This window comes from Chinchilla lanigera, unplaced genomic scaffold (assembly GCF_000276665.1).
Source record: "Chinchilla lanigera isolate Chin_1 unplaced genomic scaffold, ChiLan1.0 scaffold00065, whole genome shotgun sequence".
NCBI lineage: Eukaryota > Metazoa > Chordata > Mammalia > Rodentia > Chinchillidae > Chinchilla > Chinchilla lanigera.
The window spans coordinates 3,821,394-3,834,020 of NW_004955466.1; positions in this window are offsets into that span (position 1 = coordinate 3,821,394).

Sequence of the window (12,627 nt, forward strand, 5' to 3'; positions counted from 1 at the left end):
AAAAACCAAAAAAAAAAAAAAAAAGAATCCACAACCCTTAGGGAAAGGAACTTTTTTTTAAAGCATCCTTTCTCCCAAGAAAGATTTTTTTACTGTCATTTAGATCAAGTGTTGGTCTTAAAAACTAGTATCTTATTAAAGTATTCTATTTCAACTCTTAAGAGGCATCCCTTCAAACTCTAATTTTTTGTTTACTAATGTCTTTAGAAAGTGCTTGCTGAGATGGCACCAACCTTTAACATGTTAATGCCTGTGAGAGTACATTTTCCAACACAAACAATGAAATTCTATTCCCCGTAGAGACTCCTACAGGTCAGTAGGAGGTGAGGAAGAATACACCATGGTCTAATAGTCTCATGAAAAATGTCCCCATGCTTATTAAGATATAACACAGACCATCTCTAGGGACTGTTGAAGAGAAATCCCTGTGAGAAAAAAAATGCTAATTTCTTATTCCAATTATCAGTCTGCTCTTTAACTCAAATGAAATGCCTCTAGTGTGCTGGATGCTTTATGAGATCCATCAAAAGACATACCCCAGCCCTCAAGGGACTTCCATCGGATAAAACAAGATATGACGCCTGCTGGGACTACAGAGAGTGAGACAAATCATACAAAGGAAAAAGAGAAGACACTTGAACTTATTTTCCTATAGCACAGACTAAAGAGACTGAACCCCAATTAACTTTTCTTCTCTTTTATGGAGTCTCTTTCTGTAGGTAGAGAAATAAAATGGATGGACTAGTAGCAATGATTCCATTCTTTTAGGGTATGTACTTTCACCCTGAAATTAAATCTTTAATTTTCAGTGTCTATTAAGATAGGTAAAAGCCATATAGGCTCAAAAAATTTTTTTTGGTCTTTTTGAGACAGGGTCTCACTATGTAGTTCACGCTGGCCTTGATCTCACTTTGTAGCCCAGGCTGGTCTTGAACTCGCAAGAATCCTTCTGCCTCAGCCTCCTGCATGTTGGGATTACAGGTGTGCACCACCATGCCTGAAGAGGCTCAAAATTTTGTTATAGCCAATTTCTTTTCCTACCAAAGTTATCTCAGAAATTTGTGAGGAAAGGGAACTCCTTTCGAGTAACTGCCCCTGCTCATTCTCTGCTAGGGAGGTGATGAATAGAGCAAAAGAATGGGGTGAGTTGGGGTGGTACTGGCTTAGTCAGAGTCTGCTGTGAGTGGTTTTTCACCTGCTAGGTTTTTCGGGGGTGATGGCTTTAGTTCTTGCCTAGGTACCACTAGTGGGATTCAGGAAACAGCCCCCAAATATGGTGCCTTTGCATATTGAATATTTTAAATGGCAGAAATTAGAAATGGCAATGCAGGAAGGACTCTCTAAACTTCCTTTGGAACAGAGAAGACCCCATGTTAGAAATGCCTTCTCGATAGCTGAGAAATCTGAACAGACACACCTTGGTAAGTTTCTCTCAGTTTACTGCCTTTCACACATACTACTTTGGCTATCACAGTTTTCTGTAACTTCCACTTTTCACAAAAACTGGTGTAAGCGCTTGGATTTTGCCATTTCTTCAGGCCTTTATTTCCTTATGAAGGTTCTTCTGTCACGTAGCATTTCTATTAAATAAACCTGTATGCTCTTTTCTGCTAATCTGTCTTTTGTTACAGGGATCCCAGCTGAGAGCTTGGAGAGGTAAGAGAAAAAGATATATTTTTGATTCATTACAGTTTCTGGTGACCACAAAGAGACAGGAAGCGACTGGAATACTCCATTCACTCCAGAACTGCAGTTGAGGTCGGCACAATCTACAAAAAGCCAAGAGAAGGTATGAAGTTTTGGCAAGTCAGTATCCTGTTTCTCATATTGTCAGGTTAAGAGAGGAAAGGTAACGCTCCTCCCTGTCTCTTCCTTTGAAAATCTAGATTAGCAGGAGAAATACATTTGTAAGAATTAGTTATGTGAATTGTGACTCTTGTAAGCTTGGTTTTGGTTACCCATTGGTTATTGAAGGAAATTTTTTTGCTTTCTTCATACCAGTGTATTTGTATAGAGTCCTGATATGTATATGTCAGTTAAGATTATGTATTTTAGTAAGGCTATAAGTAACAGAAAACCCCTGATAAAGAAAATATGTATTTAAAGTCATAAAATTATGGCTTTCATACAGATACAGAATGAACACATGCCAAAGACTGTATTTAATTCATCAATTAAAGAGAGACCTAGTAAGATATTACGATCAATTCAAAGGACAATCCAAAGAGCAGAGGTATATACAGGTAATTAGGAATACTAAAATGAATTTGCTTAGTAGAGCAAAACTGTGGGAGACCAGTCACACCTCCACCAGACAGAATTAATTTGCACATTTATGGACAAGATTCATTTGCATTGCTGGCAGTTACATATAATTTACAGAACTGCAAAATAGCTCGACAACACTGAGAAGTGGAGAGACACCATAGAGCCAGATAACATGGAAAGGTGGATGAGACAATAACTAGTTTTTCACTGAAGACAATTGGTCATTTTATAGTCTTTCAAAATTGTTCCTTACCTTACAGTGATTTTAACCAGTAAGTTTATTTCTCCCATACCAAGAAGTGTGGAGATAGGTGGAATAACAGTGAGACTAGTAATAAGATATATCTATATCTACCTATATAGTATTTGGTCTTTGCCCAAGTTTCCTTGCGCACAGCTCCTAAAACCCTTGAAATCTTCAAAGTGATAAACAACTCTTCTATACTAATGGGATGACTGTGCCTGGGAATTCTGGGATAGCTTTGGAGTGGAAGGTGGTTGCCAAGAGAACTAAACATATAATTAGGGGGGCTGGAACTTTCAGCAGTACCTCCAGCATCTGACCTCTGACCTCAGGGTTGAGGGGGGTGAGATTGAGTGTTGAGTTGATCACCAATGGCCAATGACTTAATCAATGATGCCTACATAATAAGGGCTCCATAAAACCCCACACAGCGGAGCTGAGAGCATCTGGATAACAGGATATATGCTACAGGTACCCAGAGGGTTGTGTCCAGGAAGGGCATGGAAAGGGTCATGCCTTGTGCATCTCAGCATTAGGCCATCCATTTGTCTCCTTTGTAGCGTCTTTTATTATAAATTGATAAACATAAGTAAAGTGTTGACTGGGTACTTTCAGTTGCTCTAGCACATTAGGTGAGTTCAAGGTGTGGGGCGTGTGGCTATGGCAACCCCAAAGTATAGCCCATTGGTCAGAAGCACAGGTCACAACTGGGAGGCCGTTGACATGGGGAGGCAGTTTTGTGGGACGGAGTTCTTGACTTACGGGATGTGATGCTGTCGCTAGGCAGGGTCTGAATTGTCCCCGGGAGAAGCTGGTGTTGGGAGTGTGCTGAGTGAAGGTGTAGAACTGAGTAGAAAAGGATTTTGGCTTCTCCCACATCTCTGAAGCAGTCCAAAGCTGGCACAGCCTCTTTCTGTCTCCTGCTGTCATCCTTAGTTTCAATCAGTGCCTCCAGGCAGCTCTTTCTAAATTCCAGACTGGAAGCCCAGGGAAGTGCCTGCGTCCTCCTCCTTTTGAGAAGGGTAAACCACTTCTGGGATCATAAGGCTCCCCTTGCCTGCAAGGGAAAGGGGGAAGGCAAATAGCCCGGCTGTTTGTCCCCTATAACAGAAGAAAAGAAGGGAAAAGTGGGCATCTAGTAGTTTTTAGATAGCCACTTCTACCTCTACTAGAGTAAACGTAATTCTTACTAAGATAGTGATCCTAAAAGGAATCTCTTCACTATGTACTCTAGATAAGATTTTAAAGACATTTACATTAGGCACATGCAGCTAAATATGTGTACTATAACCAGGCTACAAAATTCTAAACTGCAGTATAAAAACCTAATAGACCTACTACTGAAAGGATTATGAACCCAAACCCTCGTGTCAGGCTATTCCTCTGGCAAGCAGAGTTACTACTGTGGGTGATATGGTCCTGACACAGGATTCCAAGTTTTTGTGCATGGCAAACAGAGAACTGTACATAGCATACAATGTTAAGGAAAAAGCAGGCAAGCTTAACGAAGTTTAAAGGGTAAATGTACATTCAGTGATTGAGCTTGTGCCAATCTATGGAACAGCTATCGTCTTTCATGATTCTTTTTTCCTTGATGTTTTTCCTGGAAAATGGCACAAATAGAAAATAGGATTTAGCTCAGAGGCACAGCGCCTGCCTGGCAAGTGCAAGGTCGTGAGTTCGATTCCTGTTACCTGAAGAAAAAAAAAAAAGAAAATAGGATGGGCACTGGATGGGTTGGGTCTAAGAATTTAAAATGTTGTTCCAGGCTTGGGGCACTTCCCATTGGGTCTTTAGAGCATGATTGACGGTCTAATTGACAGGGTGCTTAGTCATATCAGTTATATTTGCTGCTCATGTCCTTACATAATTCATTCTGTTCTAATTGGATGCATGAAGTGCAGTCCATATGTACGAATTTTAACAATCTCCGACTGAAAAAAAGGTCATCCTAGATCATGTCAGCAGGTCTAGTATGGATGTTTCCTGGTTTGGACCTTTGGAATCTTCCAAGAGGGGCCTAGTTGGTCTTTGTCTTTCACATTTCTGCCTCTGGGCAGTGCACCTTAGGACACAGGCGAAGGGGGTTAGCCCAGGGGTGTTGCCCTGGTTCAGGTAAGTGGTTTCATAGTTCCAATTATACTATCTCTATTAAGTTGTTTGGAAAGAAATGTACTAGATGTTAAATTGCTGCATGGAAGGAGTTTTTCCTTCATTTTTAACATTTACAAAAAAATTTTTCTTAGAAGTGAAAATTAAATCGAAAAATCTGACACCAACAGGCTTCTGTGAATGTAGGTGGAATTTGTAGCAGTGGAATATTTGAAGTGTTGTGTTTGATCACATAGGGTTATTCTCTTGTGCCTTTTCTCTTAGATTTTCCATTCTTTTAGAAAAGGGAACAGGCATAGTCTTGTGAGCTGTATGTTCCTACCTAGTGTTTAGGAAAGCTTTACTTGCCATTTGGAGTAATTTCCCCTCAAGTTGGGAAGAGAAGAGCTCAGTCCCATTTACATAAGTCACTGCAACCTTCTATTTCCAATTCTCTGTTCTGTATTGCTTGCCTCTGTTTTGTTTGAGTGGATCAGGCAGACAGAGTTAGCTTTCCTTGAGAACTGGTTTCCGTAGGATTAGCCTACTGTCCCAGGACAATGTCTCAAATGGCATCTGACATTTGGGGTGTTGTCACTGGACCCAAATCTGTCTTCCCACTCCGTAAAGACTAATATACTTAGGAGATAAGAGTTGCTAGAGAAGAAATTGGGTTTATTTCAAGCCAGCTCTGAGAAGATAGAGGGAGCTATTGTCCTCAAAGCTCCATCTTGGGGAGCTCGAGAATGTAGAAGTACTTTATCAGGAGAGAAAAGAAGAGCAAGGGACAATGGGCAGGAATCCTACATGCTGAGCAGAGTCTTGGTCACTCAGGGTGTGCGCCTCCCTTTCCCCTTTTGGTCAGAGCATCACGACTGACCTTGACCTCTTAGGACTAATTACAAGTGCATTACTTTTCTACAAGTTCAATGTCATAACAGTTTATCCACTTTGGATTAGTTGATGTGCAGGATTAAAAAATAAAGGTTTTACACATTCTGATGTTAACAGAAAGTCAACAGATGTTCTGGGTTTTGTAAATCTGAAGAAAGGTTATTTAGCGGTTAACATCTTAATCATTTAGGTATGGATTTTTCTCAGAAATTAGAACGTCAAGGGCTGGGGATTTAGCTCAGCAGCACAGCGCCTGCCTGGCAAGCCCGAGGTCATGAGTTCGATTCCCAGTACAGGGAAAAAAAAGAAAAGAAAAGAAATTAGAACGCCAGGCAAAGGGAAGGGGAAGTAACTCTACAGAGAGCAACTTCTAAAGAAACAACCACTGCTGGGAGGAGGGATTGTTAACTTTGATCGACTCAGTGATATCTAGATGCAGTCCTGTGTCTTGCACTAATCCATCCCTCCTCACTCAAGAAAGTGCTAAGAACTGTCCAACCACGGAAGATTTGATGTGGAACTCCTTTCTTTCTGAAAGACTGGCTCATCATCATCGTGTGGTGTGAGCTGTGATATTATTGATGGTCTTTTCTATGGAACAGCTATCATCTTTCATGATGCTTTTTTCCTTGATGTTTTTCCTGGTACATGATACTCATCAGCTTTCAGTTGCAGTTTTCAGCTTTCTTCTTTCTCCCTGTTTCTTTTTTTTTCTTTTTTATTTTTTTAATTTTTTGTTTTTTTCTCCGGTACCGGGAACCGAACTCACGACCTTACGCTTGCCAGGCAGGCGCTTTGCCGCTGAGCTAAATGCCCAGCCCCACTTTCTCCCTATTTCTAGATAGGTATTTTCTTTTCTTTCTTCTGTATGGGAGGAAAAATATAACTTTTCCTCCTATTCTTCTGTGTTTTATTTAGTTCTCTGTAAAAAATAAAGGCCTATTAACAAGAGTAAAGAAAACAGAAGTTTGTTAATATTTATATCTCATACATATGTGGGGGAAACTTGGAGATGAGTAAGTCAAAGAGGTAGTCAAACCTTGGGTATAAATTTCAACAAGAAAGGAGATGTTGGGCTTATGTAGAGGAGGCAAGTTAGGTGCGGATAACTAGGAAAAGTATGGTAAACAAGGGTAAATGTTTTAATGCAGATTGAAGGTGCCTTTTCTATTAGTATGAGTCTTCTGGTACTGGGAGAGGGACATCCTTATGAATGGAGATTTCTTTTATAGATGTTAATTCTACTTACAAAGGGAAAACTTGTGCACTGCCACCAAACTTTTATGGTGTCTATTGTTTGCCAAAATATACTAACTAACTCAAAATGGCTTTATGTGAAATAACTATATTTTAGGGTGACGTATTCTGATATTTTACATTCCTATGCCTTGTCTTATTTCGGTATTGATTACTCGATTTCTTTTAAGCCCCTCTCACCTTTTTGGCATTCCTCTTTTTGTTCTAAGAGTGAGAGGGTCCCTATATCCCCTCAGAGCGAAATCAAGAGAACAAACTACTTAAGAAACAGACTCCATATTTCTGGAAATTATTCTTTTTCTGAAATAAAAACTCAGTAGCTTTCTTTACTTCAAAGCATCTATAGTTACAGGTAGTGATAGAGGTCTGCCAGGATCTGAACTACTGTGGTTCAAAGATTCTGCTGATTAACACTTTGAAGAGACCAGGGAAAATACATCTTAAGGCTTTTAATCTTCTATGTGGGTCCATAATGGACAATGTAAATTGTCCATTTACATTTTGTTGAATCATGTGGAGCAGAGAAACCTCTTCTCTTTGGGAAAGTGGGTATTAGTGTAAACAAGATAAAGGGGGGGTAGTTAAGTTAAGTCTCTCGGCTGCTTGACCACTGCCGCAGTGAACACAGGGGACCGGGTTTTGGGTTTCACTCTATGGATAGCTGGTTTCAATCAAGGTAGCAACATTATGGCAGAAGGACATGGTGGAAGAAAACTGCTCAACTCACAGCACAGGAGAAGAACCAGAGAAGAAGGGGTTAGGAGGCAAATGTAGTCCCCAGAGTAACATTTCCACAACCCATGCAGACATACTGAAAGGTATGTATTAATAGTCCCCTAGGCTACTCTCAAGCAAATCAGGTTGACAAAGTTAGCATCACTAAACTTATGACCAAAGGTTTCTCCAAGATACTTACAAGCAAATGGGGAGTAAATGAGCATTCAGTGGGAATAGGAAATCCTGACTATTCACTATCTGAATGCTGACAAGGGAAAGAACCCAAAAATCAATACAAGGAAATTTGGTTCCAGTCTTAGCTTTGTCTCCAATTAGATATGTGGATTTATTTTCTATCACCTCTCTGGGCTTTACTTTTTTGAATTATTAAATTTACAAACTCCAAGCTTGTTTCCAGCTCTGAGTACATGATTCTGTAATACCCAACCTAGAGGTTTTTATTCTCAGTGAATTGTACCAACAGACCCCACTGAAGAGCAAGGATATTCTTTGAAGACTGGTGCTCATAAGGTATGTTTACAGGGACAGGCATTGAAAATGCAGCACAGACATTGCATTAGAGAATAGCAGTGCTTTGGAGCTGGCCTCAAAGAAATTTTCCATTATTAAGTTAGACTAGAACATCCCATACTATTTCTCACAAATCCTTGGAGCGATGGATTCAAAGAGCTTAAACAACTTCAGAAAAGAAACTTCAAAGGATGTAAGACAGCATAAGGGCTTTGTCTTCCATCTTTTATCTACCTCCCCACCCCCTGGCTCTCCTGAAATTAAAAAACAAAAGCTTGACTCTCACATAGCAGACACATGGCTGAAACAAAGTTCCTAGACCGTCAAGGCTAAATACCTCCGCATTGGAGGCCAGTTGAAGGAAGGTCAATGAACAAAAAGGCCAGTGAACTGAAAGTGAGAAGGAAACCCTGGTATGACTGTGGACTTTTTGGAGCAAAAAAAAATAGATGGAAATATGGTTTTAACCTGTAAAATATGACCGTTAATCATGACATGTTCATGGAATTAAGAAACATCAAGCAGGTTAGTGAAGCACACATTTGGGTGTGTCTGGGTAGGTCATGGAGGTGTGAGCTTGGATGCTGGACATGGTCCTGGCCCCTTTTCTCTCTGGGCTGTTCCCCTGCTCCACTTCCTGGCTGCCATGAACCGGGCATTTCTGCTCTGCCATGTCCTTCCACCATGTCACTTTTGCCTTGAAGCCAGCTGACCATGTACTGACTCCCTAGAAGTGGTGAGCCAAAAATTTCTTTAGTTCCTGATAAAACTATAGTAATGATTACTAGTCAACATAATTAAGTGCTTCCTTTCACACTACCTTTTTGGTAGGTATTATTATAGATGAAGAAACCAAGCCCCAGGGTTTGCTCAAGTTCTCACAGTAATCAGACTATTAGGTTTTATGCCAATATTTGTAGGTGGAATCTACAGCAGTGAGCTATTTCAAGGGTTGTGCCTGATCCAGGAGGGTTATTCTTTGTTTCTAGTCTGACTCTGGAAGCTGTACTCTCAACTGCTTTGCTCTGATGTCTCTAATTCTAGTCAGGAGGCTACAACCTCACTCAGCACAGCTGCTGCCATTACTATTGTACAAGAACAGGACATGCCATGCCACAATATGCCGCTATGGCACAAAAATCATTTTGAGTTCAAGGCAGCTGACAAGAGAAGGATATAAGATATAAGAAAATCTCTCTGCCCTCCTCTATTTGCCTAAAAACAAGACATAAATTTACATAGGAAAAGATATCCCTCCTCCATTTTCTACCAGGATGTCATAGTTTGTGTCTAGATGTCCTCTCAAAGCCTCGTGCAATTATGAGATGGGCTTCTAGAGTTTATGATTGATTTGTGGTTCAATGGTCCAATTTGTGGGATTATGGGTGTGAGTGCTGCACCCACCCTTGGGCAGGTAGCCTGCATACAATAAAAGGGAGAGAAAGAGGCTTGCTTTGACTGCTCCTCCTTTTGTTCTTGTTGCTTTTGCTGTTTTCCACCACCATGAACTCTCACCCTCTGGCATGTGCCACTCTGCCTTGGAGCCAGCCATTTATGGACTGAAACCTTCACAAACTGAGCCAAAGAAACTTTTCCTTCCTTAATTCTAGGTGTTAGATGTTTTGTCTCAGCAATGAGAAAAAAGTAACCAAGAAACAGTAATGCAAATTGACAACTGAGGAAAACTTTGACCATGATCGGATTGAAATGGCACCAGGGAATCTACATAACAAACTTCTATCTACTTACCTTCCCACAGTTTACTATCTAGAGTTTCTATCAAAGTGTTTTTCCTTTGCCTTGTCATTTCCCTAACAATTTCCAATCTGTGTTGAAAATGCTATTTGAACTGTATATCTCAGCCACCTCTTCAAGAAGTATCCATTCTTCAGCATCTTTTATGTGTACATGAAGTATATATGTTAAAATGTGTATATTTTTCTCTTGTTATCCTGTCTTTTGTTATGAGGGTCCATCCATGGTAAAAACTAGGAAAGGTACGGAGAAAATTATTTTTCCTCCCCTATAATTTCTAGTGTAGCACTTCCCAAATGTTTCTTCCAGGACCATAGGGTTATGAGAAAATGTAATAGGGTTCTATGAGGGACACTTTTTAAGAAAAGATAACCCCTAGATAACTTCGTGAAGTCATTATCTTCCTCCATTTCCCACTTTAAGTTTGTGAATAGTTCATTTTTCCATTGAACTCAGGTCTTCTTCCCTCCTCCAAATTATATCCTCACTGTTATTTCTAATGTAATTAGAATCTGTTGCAGAAAGCTAAATCTGCAAGTGCTTTTGGCTAAAGCAGAAAATTTATTATATTTGTTTAATTGTAACCCAAATAAGAAACAACATGAGCATGAGGCTTTCATTACAATTCCTACCCAACCTACATATCTAGTCCTATTGCCCTACTTTCCCACTTAACACTCTGTGGTTGCACAAAGCTCCCATAGGAAGTGCTACAGAGGCAGTTGGAAGGGGCTGGTGTGATTGACTGAGTGTGACCTGGGCATCCCTGCATCCTAGGTTTGGGCTCCATCAAAATTTGTCCTTAATGCATAAAAGTGGAGGGCTTCAAGTGGTTTTCTTCTTTTTGAATGAAAAATTTGTAGAAACAAAGGAAGAAGAAATACACTCCTTTCACAATATTTTTGGAGTTATGTTTTGAATATGAGTGTGCAAGTATGTTGTGTATGCTACCTAGACTCTGAAAGTTGAATTTCAAACTGCAAAGTTCATAAGGAACAACCATCCAGTGACATAACTAAGCTGAAGTGTTTTGGAACAGGGAGACAGTAAGACGGGTGAGAACTATGGAAGCATGTGCCCCTTATGAGCTGTCCCCATGTGTCCCCAACTGACTGTTGCCTCCTGGTATAAGATATGGGTGACGTATATATAAGATATGGTTCAACATAACCATATCTTTCAATTCTTCAAGAAGACCCAGGCACCCAGAAACTTACATCAGGCCTCTCAGTTTTTGAATTTTGGCAACTACTTTTAAAAAGTGCAAGATAAACAAAAACTTGGCACTACAGGCTACCATTTTGCAACTCTAGAACTTTATTGGATGAAGAAAGAACCAGGGCTTGAATAAAAATAAGAGGAAAATGATAGACCTTTTAAAACTCTAGAGCGCATTAGGTGATGTTCTGGAGAATCTGGCTTCCTTCACAGTCAGCTCTGAGGGGACAGAACTCAATGCCTGAAGAGGAGTTAGAGCAGAGGCTGCAAGGCCATGTTCTGGATACGCTGCGCAGACAGCTCCTACTCGACACATGCTGACATTTGACTTTCTTCCAGTTCCAAAGGTCTGTGATTTTATGCAACCAAGAAAGAAATACCACGAGACTTAGATGCAGGAACAAGTTACTTCTAGCTGTGTCAAGCAGACTCATCATTGCTGACACAGTTGCTCCTTGACTGTCTTAAAATGAAGGTGGGGGGGACATGGCTTGCTGAAGACACTTCTGCTTGGAGTTCAGGTTTCTGAGAGGAAACTAACCAGATCAAGAAAAACAAAGCAATTGACCTAATGATGTAGGATTTAAACTGAAACATAATGAATAGGAAGGACTTTAACAGAAAAATGCTTGGAGGGGAAAAATCGTAATTTTAGAAGAAGTGTCAATGTGAGGAAAGTCACAGAGCTGAGATATACATACCAAATTCAGGCAGCCTCTGGTTAGATTTGAGTATTTATGTTCTTCAATTTATTTAACAAACACTGGTATAGTTTCTAAGGGGTTTACAAGTGTTAACTCATTTAATACTGATATCATGGAGGCAGTGTCAATCAGGGATGTAATTGTACTTGTTTTCTAGATTAGAACACTGATAATTTTGTCTAAATATTTGTTAGGTTTTCACAATGGTGGGACAGAACATAATGATCCCTGGACAGATGAAAGATAAAATGATTTATTATTTATAGTTCTTAGTAAAAGAAAGCTGCCTTACAGAACTATGTAAGGTGTGTACCAGGAGAAAGGGTAACATCAAGTAGGACTTTCCGTGTGGCAGAATGGGAGAACCAGCTAGGTTTTGCAGGATTCTTGTGAATTGAACATTTTTAATGATTCTGCAAGCTCAAAGAAGAAGTGCCCAATTCTTAAGTGTTTGACCTCAGGCAACTGAGTATCCAAGTTGTAATCCAAGGGTGTTTGAACCCAACAAAGGAAATAGGGTGTTGGTTAAGCAAATTGCCTGCATGAGGAATTGAGAATTTTTTAGCCAAAATCCCCAAATTGGGTCAAAATAGCACTTATGAAATCTTACCTTGAGGCACAGAAAGACCCAATAACAAGCTGAGGATGACCCACTAACTAGTGGCAGAAGCAGGATTCCATGCCAGGTTGTCTAGTTCTACAATCCATGGGAGAAAAGTCGGGAAAAAAGGCCAAGGTCCATTTAAGCAGGCACTTGAAAGGCAAACAAAGGCACTGGCTCTATCATTAGTGATGGAGGAATAGAAATGAGGACAAGGACAAACCTGTAGAAGAATATACGGTGTGAGGAAGGGGTCTTGGTTACAAGGAAACTGCCATCCTTGCCAAAATGTTATCTTTATAGTCACCCTTCTCTTTTTAGCTCCTCCTCCTCCTCTTCTTCATGGT